The 20,648-nt window shown below is 34.8% G+C and overlaps 1 long non-coding RNA gene across 1 annotated transcript; it reads right to left on the reverse strand.

Moving 5' to 3' along the window:
- Positions 1–660: 660 nt before the first annotated feature.
- Positions 661–2,716, reverse strand: LOC121751676. The gene is made up of 3 exons (XR_006040146.1): positions 2,642–2,716; positions 1,305–1,364; positions 661–722 (listed from the first exon to the last, which is right to left on the reverse strand). It is a non-coding gene; the product is annotated as an uncharacterized LOC121751676 (long non-coding RNA).
- Between the last annotated feature and the right edge of the window lie 17,932 nt (positions 2,717–20,648).

Below are 20,648 nucleotides of genomic sequence, written 5' to 3' on the forward strand. Positions count from 1 at the left end.
TGAACAAAATAGATCACTATAAGAAAATATCACAGAAACATCACTCTAACCGTGGAAAACATCACTCTAAGTATGTTTTTACTCCACTGATATGAAGAAAATAGATCATTATATGCATATATCACAGAAACATCACTTAACCGTGGAACACATCACTCTAAGCATGTTTTTACTTCACTGATGTGAAACAAATAGATCACTATACGCATATATCACAGAAACATCACTTAACCGTGGAACACATCACTCTAAGCATGTTTTTACTTCACTAATGTGAATAAAATAGATCACTATACGCATATATCACAGTAACATCACTTAACCGTGGAACACATCACTCTAAGCATGTTTTTACTTCACTGATGTCACGACCGCATTTTCTAAGGATAGAAAATACAGTTGATCGCGACTAGCGGAGGATTAAAGAAGCGGGGAAAGAAATAAGGGGAAAATAAAATCAAGCATTGGTTGCGATACATGACTAACCAAGTGCTGATACATAGAAGAAAAGATACTCGATCATGAAAACTCGAGTAATTGTTTGTAAAGAAATTTTAAAATATCAGAGTTTTGAACAACATAGACTTGAGTCTTTTAAGATGCAGAACGCAAACAAATGAATGCGGTTCCATGTATGAAGACATGAACCTCCGAGAGTCAAAATCTGACTGAATTAAATGTCTTGTCTCAATAGCACTTCCTCCACCACTTCGCTGCTCAACCTGCCCATTTAGAAATATATGCAGGGCTGAGTACAAAAAGTACTCAGTGAACACATTGCCGAAAATTACACATATACATTTAAAAATATTGTCAAGCCATCATCACAGTAACACTCGGGGTGTTGTTGAAAAGACCCGAGCTTACTAAAAATCTTTATTCGACTGCGCAGTCTAAGTTCTTTCCATTCTTTGCCATATCTGATCACATTGTGCCGTGGAGATGGTGTTCTCCCACGGTCACCTTACATTCGTGTCCCGGGAAGGTGGCCACCTTCCTCGGTCACCTGCTCTGCCCAACATGTCAGAGGTAGCTTGTGCCGGGAAGGTGGCCACCTTCCACGGTCACCTGCTCTGCCGTTCACGGTCAGAGGTAGCTTGTGTACACTAGTCCGAGCGGGGACACCACCCTCACTGGGACCCGAATTCGACTTATATCATCATTCATAATTCACTTGGCCGTAGCCAACAGATAGGCATCATACACAAAACATTTATGGCATGACAACATCATTAAAAAAAGTCACAAACATGTGTTCTTGTTTTCATAAAATACGATTTGTATTTTAGTATAAGAAAGCTCACCTGGATCATTTAGTTCCTTTAACTTGAAATTCTCGCTCCAACTTTACTTGCGAAGGTACCCTTTTGAAAATATCACAATATAATAATACACTAATTAGACTCAAGGACAAAACTACTTAAATTAGAAAGCATGCACCTTCATTAAAGTCTTTTATCTCATTTTTTGGTTTTCGCGTATTTTTTTTATTATTCGGCGGCCACCCAAGGCGTCGCTTGAGATGCCGGTCGGCCGCTTACCCCCATAATTTCCCCCGTTGGCTCCTCATATTTTCCACCACAATGTCGAATTAGTTCTCAAAATTATATAAGCGCGTAACCGAATTATCACAAGTATTTCCCCTCGCAATTATATTTATTTTGAAACTTGGGGTAAATTATTCATACTTCGAAATTATTTCGGAATTTAATTAAATAATTTCGTCACGATTAATTATCGGCCCAAAGATTTATTTAAAAAGCCCCAAAACTTAACTATTTCCCTACCTTATATCCCCAATTTAATTAAGAAGCCCCAACAAAATAAAAAGAGCCCAAACAAAACATTTAATTAATAAGGCCCAATTCTTTTAAAACAAAAGGCCCAAATTCTTTTTAAAACAAACAAATGGCCCAAATTTCTTAAAAATTAACAAGCCCAATTTTTAACTCCCACATCCCCTCCCCACGTATCTCTCTTCCTCTCTCTCTCAATCACTATTCATCTTCTTCCCCCAAATAGCACAATATAGGGAAAACCCCTTCTCTAAATTTAGAGTTTCAGCTCCCTCCCCTCCATCATCTTCTCCTTTCCTCTCTCCCCCCTTTCTCGGTTCTTCCTCTTCCTCTCCCGGAGCAGCCTCCCTCTCATGCCTCTCTCTCTCTATTCTCTGGCGAAGACGTTGCCACTTCGACGGAAATCTCGGAGTCCGCCGTCGTGCTGGCCCTCGCGCCGTCCTCTACTTCACGCCACGAGCAGCAGCTCCTACCGCCGTCGTCCCGCGCCGTTCGTCGTTGTCTCCTTCGCGAGGCAGCCACAACATGCACCGGAGCTCGCGCTCGCTCCCTCCGTCTAACGCCCTCCGGTGAGTGTTTCCCCCTTTCGGCGAAGTCAGCGTTGGAGATGAGGCGTCGCCGGACTGCTCCCCTTCCTAAGCTAAGTCTTCACCCCCCCTTTTCCCTCCTTACTCAATTTATGTCGAGTTACGCAATATTTTGGTGATTAAGAACTTTGTCTAGTTGTGATCCAATTTAATCTTGCTCTTTGGTTTTATTGTGAGTTGGGCAGTAGCTATGGTATTGAGATCCTAAGTTCTTGTAATCCTATCATGATGCATTGAGGGTATTGATTGTGGAGTTACCTAGCTTGATGAATCCTCTTGGATGGGGACCGATGTCCTGCCTCAAAACTCCTCCTTGATCCTCTTCCTTCCCTTGCTCCGATTTTGTTGATAAGATGTGGGGGATGATTTGCATATGTGTATATATGCATAAAAGATGGCAAGTGGCTTATCTTGCAAGATGCAAGTGGGATATCTGGTAAGAATAAGCTGCAAGTGGCGTATATTCTATCAGAGAATGATGATATCTACTGCAAATCTTTAAATGCAGCATTTAATGTTGTTGATACACATGATCGGCCCTCTTTTTTTTGTTTATTAAATTAATTATTTAAGTATTTGTTCACTTATTCTTTTAATTTGGTGTAGGTATAATCGGTTCAAGTTTGTGGCTGTCCGCGCTGAAGTACCCGATTTTCTTAGAACGCAGGATGTATTAAAATAAATTTTCGTTGGACTTTTGTTGGATGTATCGGACATTAAAATTTGGATTTTGGGATCTTATTTAAATTTATTATATTCATATAAGTGTAATATATTTACGTATTCTATTCACTTTCCTATCGTCAAACAAACAACAACAACAATCTATCGTAGCTCGGATTTAATCGCCTAAAAGTCACTTATATAAATAATCAAGCTAATAATATAGTTTATAATAATATCGGCTTAGCGGGTCGTTACAACTGATGTGAACAAAACTAATCACTATACGCATATATCACAGAAACATCACTTAACCGTGGAACACATCACTCTAAGCATGTTTTTAATTCACTGATGTGAACAAAACAAATCACTATACGCATATATCACAGAAACATCACTTAACAGTGGAACACATCACTCTAAGCATGTTTTTACTTCACTGATATGAAGAAAATAGATCACTATACGCATATATCACGGAAACATCACTTAACCGTGGAACACATTACTCTAAGCATGTTTTTAATTCACTGATGTGAACTAAATAGATCACTATACGCATATATCACAAAAACATCACTTAACCGTGGAACACATCACTCTTAGCATGTTTTTACTTCACTGATGTGAATAAAATAGATCACTATACGCATATATCACAGAAACATCACTTAACCGTGGAACACATCACTCTAAGCGTGTTTTTACTTCACTGATGTGAATAAAATAGATCACTATACGCATATATCACTGAAACATCACTTAACCGTGGAACACATCACTCTAAGCATGTTTTTAATTCACTGATGTTAACAAAACAAATCACTATACGCATATATCATAGAAACATCACTTAACCGTGGAACACATCCCTCTAAGCATGTTTTTACTTTACTGATGTGAATAAAATAGATCATTATACGCATATATCACAGAAACATCACTTAACCGTGGAATACATCACTCTAAGCATGTTTTTACTTCACTGATATGAAGAAAATAGATCACTATAAGCAAGGATCACAGACACATCACTCTAACCATGAAATACATCACTCTAAGCATGTTTTTACTTCACTGATGGGAATAAAATAGATCACTATAAGCAAGGATCACTATATTGCAGAATACGGACAAGGCATGCATCGTCGGGTGGGTGGAGACGTATTTCAAAGACTGCATCTACAACATTCGTGATGAGATTTCGTTCGCTTTCGGCCTCGTCAGCCTCATCTGTTGGGGAGTTGTTGAAATTCCTCAAATCATCACCAATTTCGGAACCAAATCCGGCCACGGAATCTCCATCTTCTTCCTCCTCACTTGGATTCTCGGGTATTGCCATTACTAATACTACTACATACACATTTGTTATGTTCTACTAAATTCAAATCATTTCGTATTCTATTTTCAGGGACATATTCAATTTGATGGGATGCCTTCTCGAACCTGCGACGGTAAGTCTTCAGTTTTGGATTTGTTTAATAATTTGTGGTTTGCTGATTGATTTGATTTTCTCCTGTTTTGGGCGGTGCAGTTACCAGCACTAACCATAGGTCCGCCGCTGCCTCTGGCGCCGATCATGACAGCGCGATCGGCATCCCAGGGATCGCTCATTCTGCTCCTATTTCCAACTTTTGTAAATGACTATTTTGCCCCCGCCTTATTATAGTGAACCAATTCAACCCTTAATTTTCTTGATCATATGTTGAATGTCAGCCCTTGATTTTCTTAATCTTGTGGCTGATATTTGTTTTCTAGTTATGTACTTAATTGACACTTGTCACATATCACTACTATATATATATATAGGATTGTATTCAATGTCGAACTAATTTTAAAGACCGAACTAGAGACCAAATCTCAGCCATCCGATTTTATAATCTTGTGGATATAATAAATCAACGAAATCTTATTATTTTAATTCCAAAAATCAGATGAAGGGTTAAATTGGAATACAAATACTGCAGCGGTTAGTTTTTTTCCTTAAATCATGCGACACAAATTTGGAATTTATCTTCAGAATCGATCGTCTTCAACCATTGCTTCACACCATCGCTCACACCTTCAATTACATCTCCATCACCAATTCACGCCTGCAAGTAGATGAACACGTTTCCATTATGCGGCTGCAATTAACGCACACCATGTCTTTAATTCAGCACCTGCAATTACATCTCCATCGACTGCAATTCAATATATGCAATTCAACACCTGCAATTACATTCACCATCTGTAATTTAATCTCCATTGATTTCACGCCTGCAATTACATCTCCGACTGACCTCGAGTCGGTTACCGCCCATAACTCGGCTCCCAACACCGCGCCTCGGCCCTCCCTACTCGCGGTTTAGCGTTGTTGTTCGGGCACCGTCTCGAGGTCAGTCCCAGGTTGAAATTCACCCGCAACTCGCCCCCAATGTATTGTGCCACCGTCGCCGCTGCTACAATGTCGCTGTTCAATCACTTCATCTTATAATTACTGTACTTCATCTTATAATGAAATAACTTCATCCGAGAAATGGAAACATGTCGGTTAAATGAACCAAATTTTAACAGTCCAAAACAAATAACTTCATCTTATGATATAATTTCTTCATCTGTTTACGAAATGACTTCATCTTATAATGTAATTAATTCACGGTATATAGTTAAAATGAACCATCAAACAAATCGAAACTCAAATCTTGAAAATCAACTCACCACAAAATACACTAAAAATGAATCGAAATTAGAAATTAAGGTATGCAATCACTTCATCGTATAATCACATTATTTCATCTTATAATAAAATAACTTCACCTGAGAATAGAAACATTTCAGTTAAAATGAAACAAATTTCATTTTGATTTCAAATACATATAAAAAATCTTATTCGACTGAGTTAATATACAATGAAAATGGATAGTGTGTGCTTGAATTAATCTTCTTGTTTTGATTTTCGCCATCAATGCATCCGTTTTTTTCCCTTCATATGCGGCTGTGCGCTTGGCCTTGACATTCCTCTTCGCAACAGGCTTCTTGGCATCACACTTCTGATTTAATACAATTGAAAATACACATATTAATCAAATATTCAAAATTTGAACCTCCCCAAAAAATAATATAATAACTTCATATTCTAATTTAAACCTTCCAAAAAATAACTTCATAACGTAACAATAATTTCATCTTATACTTTTTATTACTTCATCTTATTATTTAATAACTTCATATTCTAATTTTAAATTTCCAAAAATTTAAAATTCGAACCAAATTTCCACACCTGTTAAATTTTTTGGAGAAATCCTATTGACAAAACTCATCAAACGGATAAATTAATCCATATTGTCCAGAAATCCCTTCATGTTATACAAAAATCAATTCACATTACGAACTCATCAAACGGAAAAAATAATTCATACTATCTAGGAATCCCTTCATTTTAAGCAGGAATCAATTCACATTACAAACTTAGGATGAAGCATATTTACCAACTCATAGTTTCTAAGCAAAAAAAGTTGCAGAACACTCAGAAAATCAAAAATTGACAACTTAAACAGTACACTTTTTTTTGAAAATCAAAAACTTCTCTTATGGATCAGTTCTAAATTCTTCTTTGTTACTATCAACACTAATCTCCTTAGGATGTGCCTATTTGTTTTCTCTATGTACAACAAGTTCAAAATAAAAAGTCATAAATCCAGTAACAACACACATAAATCATAAATCAGAAATCAGAAAGAAATACCTCAGTTGATGTTGAACTAAATTACCATATGCAGTGAACTTTAAAACGAGAATCAGAAAATATAAAGGATGAACTAAATTACCATATGCACTAAACTTATTTGAAGAACTACGAGAATTCGAAAACACAAAATATAAACAAAATTAACAAATGCTTTGAACTCACTGACTCCAGATGAAGTTTTGGAGCGCAACATCCGTTCATCTAAAACCAAAATTTTCGAGGTTAGGTTGTAAGGTTTTCGTAGATTGTTGTTTTCTAGTTCTTGTCTCCACCATGTTGAAATTCCACAGATAAGCTGTGGTGGAGAATGCCGACGGAAGGAATTAAACAGTGAATGAGTGAAGAGAATGGGAGTAAGACACACCGCGTTGGGGGAGAAGAGAGTGGGAGGAAGATGAAACGTTGAGCAGGAAGATTGAAAGGGTGACTTTTGATTTTACCCTAATACAGTCTCCCTTGATTGACACTAAATTCATTTTTACCCAATTACACTCATTTACAGAATGACTAAGATGCCCTTTGGCTGAACAATTTAATTCACAGGATGAATTACGAATTTAAGATGTAGGAGCTCTAATCTCAGCCACTAAATTAAAATCCATTGGCTAATATTTAGTCTCTAGTTCTACACTAAGAAGGTGTTGTGGGAATAAGGGGACCCTCCAAGGGTTGTGCTTAAAAAGAAGATTTGACTGAAAAGCTGCGGAGGAACTTAACACACCCATATATATATATATATATATATATGGCAGCTAGATGGGGTATAAATTTATTGTGCCCCATGTCGATACGTTAGAGGTTGCAATGGAGCAATAATTGCCACGTCTACAAATGCCAAATCCAGCTACATTTATTTATTTAAACATCAAAATGCTTTGGCCAACTTTCAACATTAAAATTACCCTAAATGCATTGCATGTACTATCTAAATATAACATATTTATTTATTTTTCGTTTATTTATTTGGTAACCACTATCCCACCTAGCCATACCAAAGAAAAAAGCAACCCAATCTTGAATTGCTGTTATTTCGAGTATCATTATTCTCCAACTAGTAGGCTAGTAGGTATGGCAATATTAATTTAGGTCGAGGAAATTGCATTAATTAGTGGTGTTTGAATCTTTATACTTTTGCAACATTATATAAAATACTAGTATTAGTGAATTTTGTGACAATTGTCCATGTAAAACATTTTTGTTATAAATAAGTGTTGCGGTATAATTTTATTTTATTTTATTATCAACTTTTTTATTATTTTTCCCTTTTTCCTCTTATTTTATGATTAATTAAGATTTTTATGTAAGAATTTATTTCGAATACATTTATATAGAATAATTACAGTTTCTCTTTTTGTAACATGCTTTTTTTGGTGATTTTATAAAATACTAGATATTTCATTGTAGATGATGCAATATGAATCACATCTTTATATTACGTGTCCAAGGTTACATCTTTACAGATATGCGGTTAACATCTTCTAATAAACATTAAAAAAGTGACCTATAATTATAAATTATAATTAGTATGTGGAAATTAGTCCAACAACTCAATTAATGTTAGATATGCTAGGCATGATTATGTTCTTACCAAAAAGCAATTCAGTTATGGTCTTTTGATTTGGACACCTTAAATTTGAATGTGATTTTAGGTGAATGCATCAATAATAGTAGTTATGGTTCATCAATTAATTTGTTGGGCCATAATATAGGATACTGCCACAGCTACTAATTAAGAATCGATTAATGTTGGTAATGTATTACTTCATTATCCAGTATTCCAGTGTATTTAATAACACAATAATAAAAACGTATGATCTATGGTGAGGTGTCGATAATTTATTACATTTGCAATTACTTCTCTTATCGAAAAATTAAAAGAAATAAATTTTATAATAGGCAATATATATAGAGTAGAAAATTTGAGTTGGGGCAAATGGCCCTCTAATGCTCTTATATGGAGTAAAATAGTTTGATGCTCACTTAAATAGCTACTGAACTATAAGAATTTATCTAGATGATTTGACGAACTACATAAGGAAACATTTACCGTTTTTTCAGATCTCCAAAATTCGATGAATTCAAGTTTAAAAAAAGGTGACCTATGTTGTTGTTACTTGTTACGTGGTGGATAATTTATTTTAAGGGGTATTTTAGTAACTTAAATTCCAATAATAATTTACTATAACTCTACTACTATTACTTAGTTAAATTTGATAATTATGAATTTGCATGTCGGAGCTTTAATCATATGGCTAATTCATTTTATATCTTTGTTATGCCTTTTTGACTCATGGAAACAATCCAAAACAACACAAAAAAAAATAAAAATATACCACAAACGCGATAAATGATAATATCTACAAAAAAACGAAATGAAACTAAATAAGTGCAAAAGTAGAGCATAAAATAGACATTTGTCAATATTTCACCATGTAGATAGATGATTAGTCAATTCCATCAAATAAAATTATCGTCCAAACAAAGATTAATGAAGTTCACATGGGTAAATAAGTGAAAAGAGGCCCAAGTAAAAAAAAGGTGGCGGCATCATGTGAAGTTGCTATTGGTTACTTTTGATAGAGACAATGATTAAGTCAAATTTTGTCGATATATCCAAATAAAAAAATAATAGTAATAACAATAATGATGTAACTTGTGTTTGGTGTGGTGGGATTGTCGAATTAGATCTCGAATATTCTATTTGCTTATCTGTCAACCCCTGCTTACTTTCACCCAAAACCACACAAAAAATCACCATATAAACCAATCTCTTTATTTATTAATTCTTTCTTATAATAGATATTTTTCTTTTCATATGTTGTAATTTAAGTAATAGCTAGAATGTTCATTCTTTCGTCCCAATTGCCTGTTTTAATTGTTTATATTGTTTGATTACATGCATAATTATGTGCTATTTTGTCACTGTATGCTAAAATAGACAAACTTAGTATTTGTATAATTCTCACTTAAAACAGCACATTATTGCAATGACCAAATAATATGTAGATATATACATTTATTCTTTCTGAAGTACTCATATTTTGATGATTTTGCAAATGGGAGGTAGTTTTGATTGTTTCTAATTTAATCCATATGCAAAAAAAAAGCTAACGCATATAGTTATGTTGTTATTTTAGGAATAAGTTTGAATTAAAAAGAAAAAATCAATACTTTATTTCTCTGTTATACTACTTACATTCATATGTGACAAATAATTACTATTATCATAGTATTGTTTTTATAGACTTCTATTTTTAGGTATATGATAGTGTAAATAACAAATAATAATTGATTTAAAGATGGTAAAAGTTACTATACTATTTATTAGATTTGAAATGAATTAGTAAATGTTACTACTATTTCTTTTTTGAAATGAATTACGTTTATGGTGTAGTTAAAACTTTCCCAATAAATTTAATAATCAAAAAGTGTGTGCGCGACAAATAAAAAAATTGAAATGAATAAGTAGTACGTAACTTTTTATTGATCTACTGCAGCACAGTAACAAAATACAAAATTGAACTTGGCAAGAAAGCTAAGAATAAATTGAAACATAATAGTTTTGGGTTTGCGTGTACCCGATTAGTTGGGTTCGAGGACCTACATCGGGTATTAGGGTACCAAATTCATATGCGCGTCGAGTATCATGTAGGATATTTTAGAAATTTTGGGTTTGGGTATCCGAATTTTCGGGTTGTGGTTAAGTACCTGAATTCGCAGGTCTAAAAATGCTAGAAACTTTGTGGAACATACGAAACTGAAAATATGTGATAAACTTTATTTCCGGATTGAGTATTTTATATTGATTGAGATTTATAAATTGAGTATTTTATATTGATTGAAATTAGCATTAAATCCTCAAGTATAAAACAAACATAGTTTGATGTAGAAAATGTTAAAAATCATATGTTATCATTCAATGTATAAAATATGTAGGCTGTTCAAAAGGATAGTGCACAAATTAGATTGATTCTGAATTCTTGTTGAATTGTGTTGTTGCCATTTTGCCCCTATTTTAAATCTACATCCAAAAACCTATTGGAATCGTATGCCCGGTCAAGGGACTCTGACCAATAATAGTTCCAAAGAGACATTTAATTTTGTGAAATTAAATGATATAGCGTCGATCTACGTTCGGAGTAGATGACCGTGGTATATTCATCTTCTCAAATCCAATTCCCGGTGAGTGAGAAATAATGGATTAAAGTCGTGCAAAATTGCGAGTCATTTAATTGAGCTATGAGAGAAGTCATGAGATTAATTAAGTGAGTTGATTATCTCACGTTGAAAGTAACAAGCTTATTAAATAAATATTTAATAAGAAGGATTATTACATGTAATAATTGTAGTGGACTAAGATAGGCTGTAGAGCCCACACAGGCGAGTCGCAGCCCGCCCCGCCCCGCCGCGAGCCTCGAGCTTCGAGCCTGTGCTCGTGCCCGTGTCCTTGGACTTGGATCTTGGCAATTGATCTTTGGACTCTTCTTTGGGCCTAGTTGTGGGGCTCGGTGCATGGGTTCGACCCAAGGCTGGTTGGTCTAGTTCTTTTTAGAGCACCAGCGTTTCCACGTCAGCGAGCCAAGCGGGATGACACCTCGTCAATATGACGCGGTAAAGCCTACGTGGCTGACACGTGATGAAGTCCACGTTGTGACGAACCTAGACGCGCAGCGTTTCCCGATACGTCCGTCCAGGATCAGCCTCTCCAGCTCTCGCAGCGGTTTATAACGCCTTGTAATTCTCGGCGGTTACAGGCTCGCAATGATGACAGCCATCACGGCTGGTTGACCCCTGCAGTGGACTGAGCCTATAAATAGGCTAGCCATTCATTGCATTCCTACACCAATTCACAAGCATACACATCATAAGCTCTCTCCCTCTGTGCATTGTCTTTTATGTCGAAGCCCTGCCCTCTCCTCCATCCAGTTCGCCGGAGCTCTGCTGATTGCAGTGCTGCTTCATCAGAGACGAAAACCGTTTTATCTTTGGGGACGACACGCCAATCCGAGAGCACTACCGGGGCATATCTCGTCTTGTGGAAAGAGGCCTTCTCGACTCGTCTTATTTCCTCATTTACAGTTTACTGTTTCGATTTCCACTTTGTAATTCGTTTCAGTTGTTCTTTTGGATTCCTTCTTTTGGGTTGTATTACGCCCGGTTTTATCTCTTGTAATCCAGAAACCAACAATCGCAAGACGAAATAGAACTTGCCTTTGAAGGAATTTGGACATAACTGAACCTAAATACTTTCAAAACCTTAACACATTCGCTGGAGATGTCGACTGAATCCAACACTATCGCTGCCACCACCGCTGCCGCAACTCCATCCATCATGTCGACCACTGCACCGGTCAACACTTCGTCGAATCCGACGATGATCCCAACCCCTGGGTTCACCTCTTCATCAACACTCTCATGGGGGTTTTCGAACCCCTTTGGGCCTACTGTTGGATCCCACCTTTAGTGGGTCGGTTGGTTCCACTTTTAGTGGTTCTATCGGATCCTTTATTGGATCGAGTGTTAGGGCCTTCGGGTTCAACATGAGTGTCGGTTTCTTCGGGTCCGGTACGACCATGGCAAGTTCTATGCCCAACATGAATGGTGGGGTCTCTATGCCCAACCAAGTTGTTGGCTCATTTGGGGGCAACGGGATTGGTTCCTTTCATGTACCAAGTGCGGCACATTTGGCACCAAGAATGATGCCACCTGCAGAGAAGCCACCAAAGTTTGAAGGATCTGACTTCAAAAGGTGGAACAAAAAGATGTTGTTTTATTTAACGACATTGGGCATCGTGAATTTCCTCATGGAAGACGAGCCGCCTGCGCCAAGTGATTAAGAGACAAGGATCGAAGTCATGGCAGACTATGAAGCTTGGCAAAACGGAGATTATCTTTTGTAAAAATCTCATTCTAAGTGCTTTAGATTATAGTTTGTACAATGTATACTCCGTTGTAAACACATCAAAAGAGATGTGGAAAAGCCTAGAAAAGAAGTATAGTATCGACAATGCAGCAGGTACTGAAAATGTTGTAGTAGCCAATTTTTTGGACTACAAAATGGTCGACTCCCGACCCGTCATAGAACAAGTTCAAGAGTTACAAATGCTCATCCACGCACTCGTGGTTGAAGGTATGGTCTTGCCTGACAACTTCACAAGGTGCACGATCATCGAGAAGCTTCCTCCTAGTTGGAAGGACTTCAAGAGCTACCTCAAGCACAAGCGAAAGAGAATGACTCTTGAAGACTTGATTGTGAAACTGCGCATCGAGGCCGACGTGCGCAAAAGCGATCAGAACGCTAGGAGCCAAGACCCACTTGAGGCCAAAGCCAACTTGTTGGAACGGGGCGGTCCCTCCAACAAACGCCCTCGCCCAAATCAGAAAGACAAAGGGAAGGGGAAACAGCCTGCAAAGAAGTTTGGAGGCGACTGCTACAAATGTGGCAAACCTGGCCACTTTGCTAAAGATTGCCGCAGGAAAAAGAAGAAGAAGCCGGCCGCCCACGTCGTTGAAAAGGAGTTCAAGGACTGGGATGAAAGTGACCTCATTGTTGTGGTCACCGAAGAAGTGAACCTTGTTGATAACAAGGGTGGCTGGTACATTAACACTGGCGCTACTGCTCATGTCTGCTCCGACAAAGCAAGTTTGCCTCCTACACTGCTGTTGAAGGGAGGAAGATCAACATGGGGAATCAAGCATCGTCCGAAGTCCTCGGCGTTGGCAACGTGATTCTCATGATGACGTCCGGGGTCTCAATCACTTTGAAGGATGTGATGCACGTCGCAAGAGCCTAGTGCCAGGAGCAATACTAGTTAATAAGGGGTTTAAACATGTATTTGGGTCTGATAGGCTTGCATTGTACAAGTTTGGAAAGTCACTCGGAAAAGGTTATGTAACCGATTGACTTTTCAAGCTTAGTGTGGCTACACGCCTTGTCCCAAAGTCATTGGCTAATAATAATAAAACATCTACCTCCTCTTACTTGACCGAGTGTTCAAATTTGTGGTATTGTAGATTGGGACATGTAAATTGAAAAGCTATTAAAAGATTAGTAAATTTAGATTTACTAAAGGCTAATGAAGTGGATACTCAAGACAAATGTGAAATATGTCTTGAAGCTAAAATGACCAAGTTACCTTTTCACTCGGTTGAACGGAGCACAAAACCTCTTGAATTAATTCACACTGATATATGTGATTTAAAGTTGGTGCAAACTAGAGGTGGTAAGAAGTACTTTATCACTTTTATAGATGATTGCACAAGGTATTGCTATATTTATCTTTTAAGAAGTAAATATGAAGCAATTGAAGCGTTCAAAAATTATAAGAACGAAGTTGAGAATCAACTTGGTTGTTAAATCAAAATGATTCGAAGTGATAGAGGAGACGAATATATAGCCCCGTTTGAGGAGTTATGCAATGAAAGTGGTATAATTCATCAAATAACTGCTCCATACTCACCACAATCTAATGGTATTGCAGAACGTAAAAATCGAACTCTAAAAGAGATGATGAATGCGTTACTACTTAGTTCAGGATTGCCCCATAACATGTGGGGGGAGGCTATCTTGACAACCAACTATATCCTAAACAAAATCTCACTCAAAGGAAAGGACATCACGCCTTATGAGTTGTGGAAAGAAAGGAAACCATCCTACAAATACCTCAAAGAGTGGGAGTGTTTGGCGAAGGTGACGGTTTACTGTTTCGATTTCCACTTTGTAATTTCATTTCAGTTGTTCCTTTGTATTCCTTCTTCTTTTGAGTTTTATTACGCCCGATTTTATTTCTTGTAATCCAGAACCAACAAAACCCACATTCATGCATATTTTTGCACTACTATTATGCAAATCAACCATACTATGTGAATACCAAATGCCTAGGCTTAGACCTTCCAAAATAAGTAAGATTCAAATTTAAAATATTTGACAATTAATCTCATAATTACTCACTTTACAACTATTACTCCCTTTACCACTAAACTACCTATAGAGTGATAATTTTCCTTTTACTACTAGGTGTGAATATATATAATCCTCTTAATCTTATGTTTAGGAAGGATTTGGATCACCTGTTATGGATCTCCTGTTGTGGCTGCTGTTACACACAACAATTTTTTAAAATAATAAAATTAATATTTTATATATTATTTTAATATTATAATTTATTATTAAAAATGTACACTTGGAGCCATAGTAGGGGATCAAATCCTCAAATATTGTGAGAATGGATAATCATGTTCAATCTTTCATCGAGAAAGATTTACTTGTTGAATTAGTGTAGCACATAAGTTGGAATCTCTTAAATACGAAAATAGCAAAAAGGAGTAAAACTTGACGTAACGAAATCAAACAATTATAAGTCGGTTGTCAAAATAGCAAATAAGCAAAAATTAGGTGATCAAATATTATAATCTCCACCTTGAAAATATACACCTCCGTCGTTATAACTTATAAATAGGAGTAATATTTACGTGACATTTGACTTTTGAGGACCTCCCAGCAAAATGACTTAACATTTGACTTTTCAGGACTTCCCAGCAAAAATGACTTAGTTTTGTTTTTTCCCTCAAAATTCATCCTTAGATTTTTATATTATTGTTTACAAAAAATGTAATCGATAAAACAATCTACTTATATTAAATATTTAATTAGCATGATTAGTTGCATAATTATGTAATTCGACTATCAACTAATCACCGTATCATCTTTATAATGCATATTTATTTATAAAAATACCCTTACAAAAATAGTTATCGCGGTATTGTTCGTACTCAAGTTTATGTATTTTTGCATTTTAGTCACAATCTCAGTTTATCCGAATCAATTATCAATCCAAGTATAAAATTAACTAATTCACTAAATTCAGTCATATTTTATTCTATATTTTATTGTTCTAAACAGTTGATACATAATAATGATGTAACTTAAACCAAATTTTCAACCTGGCATAGAACCAATGCATTGTACTAATTTTCTACCAATCGAGAGGAAAAAAGACATTTCCTACCCAACGAAAAGTACAAAAAGTAGGCTTGTTTACTAATTTTCGTGTAAGAGAAAAAAGATTGTGAGATAAATTAAGAATACATGGTGTTCAAGCTTATTTTCTCATAAAATATTATATACCCCGATTTAAAATTTTATTCTTTTCAATATAAATCTTTAAATGGGATACTTCATGTCTTGAAAAGGGATTAATTATGAAGTAGTAAATTATAACATTGAGTAAAAGGGATTAATTATTCATATGAGCTTAAGATTATAGTACTAAGAGCATCCACAGTGGGGCGGACGATGCATCGCATAGTACTAAGAGCATCCACAGTGGGGCGGACGATGCCCGATGCATCGTCCGCGCCCTATGCTTCGTCCGCGGACGATAGGTGTTGGAGCACGCATCGTCCACGGTATCGTCCGCCCCACTGCGGACGATGCAACGCGTTTTACATTTTTTTTAATTCTTCAAAATTTATATATATAAACTCTTCCATTTTTCTTCCTTTTATAATGGCATATTCTCTCTTTTCTTTTCTTTGTTATACTAACGATGTGGGACAATGGTAAATATAAACTAAAATGGTCTATTCTCTCCTTTATTTGTTATACTAGCGATGTGGGACAATAGTAAAAATAAACTAGCTTAATTATTTTTTATATACAGTTATTTAATAGCTACTCTATATAGGAACTTCTAAAAATACTATTTAATAGTTGTAATCTATTAATCTCGGATAAATTTATAGTTGACAAAGAACTCTATTAAGATTTATTTAGCCTCAACTTTATATCTACTGTACTAATATTTATAGAATCTAGGAATTTATGGAAATATTATTCTAAGAAAATAGAAAAAGAAATTAACAAGCTAGGCTGAAACTATTTGCCAACATCTCATAAAATAAAATATAAATTAATTTTATAAACTATATAAAACAATCATATTAACCTATTTGTATTGTTTGAATTTAAATTTAAATTATGCCTCACCTTCAAATTCACCTTCATTATTATTGATTTAAAACATGGTTTTAAATCAATAATAACGCAAGTTGGGAATGATGTAGAGTATGCCGTTTTTATCTGTAGTGAACTTGTTTTTTATTTCTAACTCTTGTAACTTTTTTTTTAATTAAGTAATGTAGGATTTGCCTTTAAATCGTAGTGCTTTTTCATTATTTTGCATGACATATTTGAAAATATAAAATTAATTAATAAAACAATAGTGAAAACTATATGGCAGTCTTTAGGGCGTCCCACTAAAAGGGTAGGAGAATAGAATGATGATGTGGCGGAGCATAAAGCACTCCATTGTAGATGCTCAAATAATTTTTTGTGAAATAAAGTGAGAAATCTGAAACGAACAATAATAAATCGAATATGTGACACAAACATTATTGAGTATTGCCCACGTGCTGAAAGTGGGGAATCCGTGGAATAATATTTATACCACTTTATTTATGGAGTCCACATACACGACTAAACAACGTGATAATTTTTGGCATTAAAATATTCAACTCATCCAACGGCTACTAGGACTTTTCAATAGTATTTCATTTTCGTCACTAAAATTAATATGGATCATTAAAATTTTCATATCTATAATTACCTTAACAATATTTCTGTAGAACTTATCAAAGATCATTTTGACCTACAAAAGACTAGTGTGACTGTGTGAGTATAATAATGTATGATTTCTACATGTATTACATAACTACTACTACTACTATACAATAAAGTATGATTATAATATTGAACTACCACATCAATATAGCTACAATGAATATTAATAATTAAGTCCTCAATCAATAATTTATCTTGCAAATACTAATGTAATACTTTAAATTATAGGTTAAACTTTATGTTGTAGATTATATATTATTATTATATCAGTAAATGATTAATTTTTATTTGCAAATTCTGAATTAGCTATTATGTTTATTGTAATTTGAATTTAATGAAGATATTTCCAGAATTTTAATATTTTTTAACAAAAACTTAATTTAATACTCCGAAAACTTAACAAGTCTAATTCTTGCCATAGTGTAAATTAAGTTGGTTGGAATTGATATATTAATGTGCATAAATCATATTGAGAAGGAAATGTTTTTATGTGGAATTAATACAAATAATACTTAGAGATTTATAGTTTTTTTTCTATACAAAGAAAAGTTCAAGCTCATACAAGACGACCAAGAATACTTAACATAACACAATCTCCTCAATAGAAATAATAAGAGAACAAACTCAAATTAAGTCTAAGCAATGCTGATTCAACAAGAAAAAAAAGAAACAACTAAATTATTCTTAGTCTCCATAACATAAGGGACCAAAGAGATGAGTACATAATACTAAAGAAATAAACGAAATCAGTAAAAAAATTGTTCTTAGTCTCCAATACATTCTATAATAGCATTCAAATCTCATGTTCGTGAGATAATTGAGAGTGGAAATTTGGAGCAAACTTCCAATCCATGAATAATCTTTTCTATCTCTGAGTCCTAAATTGTTTCGAATCATCTAAAAAAAATCATTCTATTTCAAATCCTACAAAATAAAGAGATCTAATCTAATAGGAGTATGAAATAAACGAGTAATCATGCACAGAATTGATTACTTAAAACACGGAAACAATCGAATGTGAAAAACTCTTTTTAATAGTAACAAAATAAGTAACAATTAAATGTGTTCATACTTCAAATAAGTAAAACAGTATGGTTGATTATGACTCCCCATATTGGTGTCTCATTTAAAATCTTATGGCAAACTCAATCACTACAACAATTGCAATAATTTAACAATAGTAGTACTACATTATTTTGAATAAAAATTAATTGAATAAACTAGAGTTTCGCATTGCTCGAGTAAGTTTGATTAAATCGATAATGGTAAATAAAATAAAAATTTATCTACAACTTTAAATTTAAAGAATGGGAAATTGCAGCCGACACAAATATGTAATGGTAAATATATGTAAATTGTTTAATTATAAAATTGGAGACAAGTTGAAGGAGGAGGTGATGTCGGGAGGTACAACTACTTTTTTATTTATTATTTAATAGAAATAATAAAAGATATGAAATGGCAGGGGGTGGGTGGTGTGTGGGGGGTGGGCGCAAATGCATTATTTGGTGCACAGCTGGAATTAGCGGATCACAGCTGGCACTATATACGGGAAGAAAGATGCAGCAGAGGTTTACGCAGCTACTCAGTCGCCGTTTCCTCAATAGTCCCTTCTCTCTCACACACAAACACACACACACCCACACTGCGCGTGTATATATCTATATATATGAGTGAAAAAAGGAGTGGAATAAATATGTGGGAGGATCAAAGCTATACACACAATTGTCAAAATGTCCATATTCTCCTCCTTTCTTCTTATAATGCCTCTCGGCTAGGGATGTCAATCGAGTCGGCCCATCAGGTTTCGAGTCAACACTACTTGGGTTGCGGGTCAATCGGGAGCGGGCTAATCGAATTGAGATTTTTTCGGGTTATAAAAGTTAACCCTAACCTTAAACGTTCGGGTTTCGGGCTGGCCTAGCGGATTAATCAGGTTGCTACCGATAAAATTAACATGCGATCAATCCAATAAATAATGACGAAAATTATTTATATTTATAAAATATAAATATTTAATTATGATATATTTGAGATATATACTTAAACTCAAACACAAACATGATCAAATACTAATATTTGAGATTTGTGTAAAATAAAACATAAATTTAAATATTTTAAAGCATGTTTTACAAATTTAAATATTTATTAATGAATTAAAAGTTTCTAATTTATTTATTTATTATATTATATTAATAAAAATTTAATATATAATTTATATATTTAATAGAAAATTGAATGTTATTTTTTTGTTATCTATATTATAAAAATAATCAATGAAAGTGTCCAATTAGGAGTCAAACAAATAGAACAATAGAAATTTTATCGGGTTTTCGGGTCAGCCCATCGAGTTTTCGGGTCTGACCCTAACGGGTTGCGTGTTAATCGGGTGCGGGCTAATCGGGTTGTAATTTTATCTAGTTAGAAATTTTCAACCATAACCCTATAAATTTGACGGGTTATTCGGGCAAGCCCACGGATTACGGGCTGCATTGACATCCATTCTTTCACCTTTATGGGTTTATTAAGCAATTAAATTTGATTAATTATGTACGTCAAAGTTAGGGCACATCTCAATTTTACAAATATGGCCTTGCTACTATTTTTTACGACAGTACTAATATCGTTATGCAAAAAAAGCCGAGCCTTCTGACCAATACATTGTTTGATTTTTATGGTATTATGAATTTGAAATATTTAAAACAAATATAACAATATTTCTTGATTTTCGTAGGACTTATATATGGAAAAGTAGAAATGTGTATTTTTTTATTGATAAACGAATATAAATTTAAGGGTATTTCCCGACCCAAATCTCATACTAATAGCTCAAATCTTTCTAGTGTGTTTTGTTCTTACTCACATGCTTCCTAAGAGCATCTATATCGGTGCTCTTAGCTAATAGCAAGCGCCGCACTGTCGGCACGGCGGGCGAGACCCCTGCTCGCTGCTGTGCTCTTGCCAACGACACGACCCTACTCTTAGCTAAGAGCACCGCCGTGCCGAAGAGCACGCCTACGTGGCGCATTTTGATTGAGCTCGTTTTTATTCCGTTAATTTTTTTTAAAATTCATAAAAAATTGAAAATAATCCAGAAAAAATAAAAAAAAAATCAGATTCCCAAAAATATAGTCTTTTCCCAAAATTTTTTTGATTTTTTTAATAAATTTTTTATCCCAAAATCATCTATAAATACCCACATTCATTATCCATTCTTTACATCAAATTATCTCTCATTCATACTTCAA

This window comes from Salvia splendens, chromosome 10 (assembly GCF_004379255.2).
Source record: "Salvia splendens isolate huo1 chromosome 10, SspV2, whole genome shotgun sequence".
In the NCBI taxonomy this organism is placed as follows: Eukaryota; Viridiplantae; Streptophyta; class Magnoliopsida; order Lamiales; family Lamiaceae; genus Salvia; species Salvia splendens.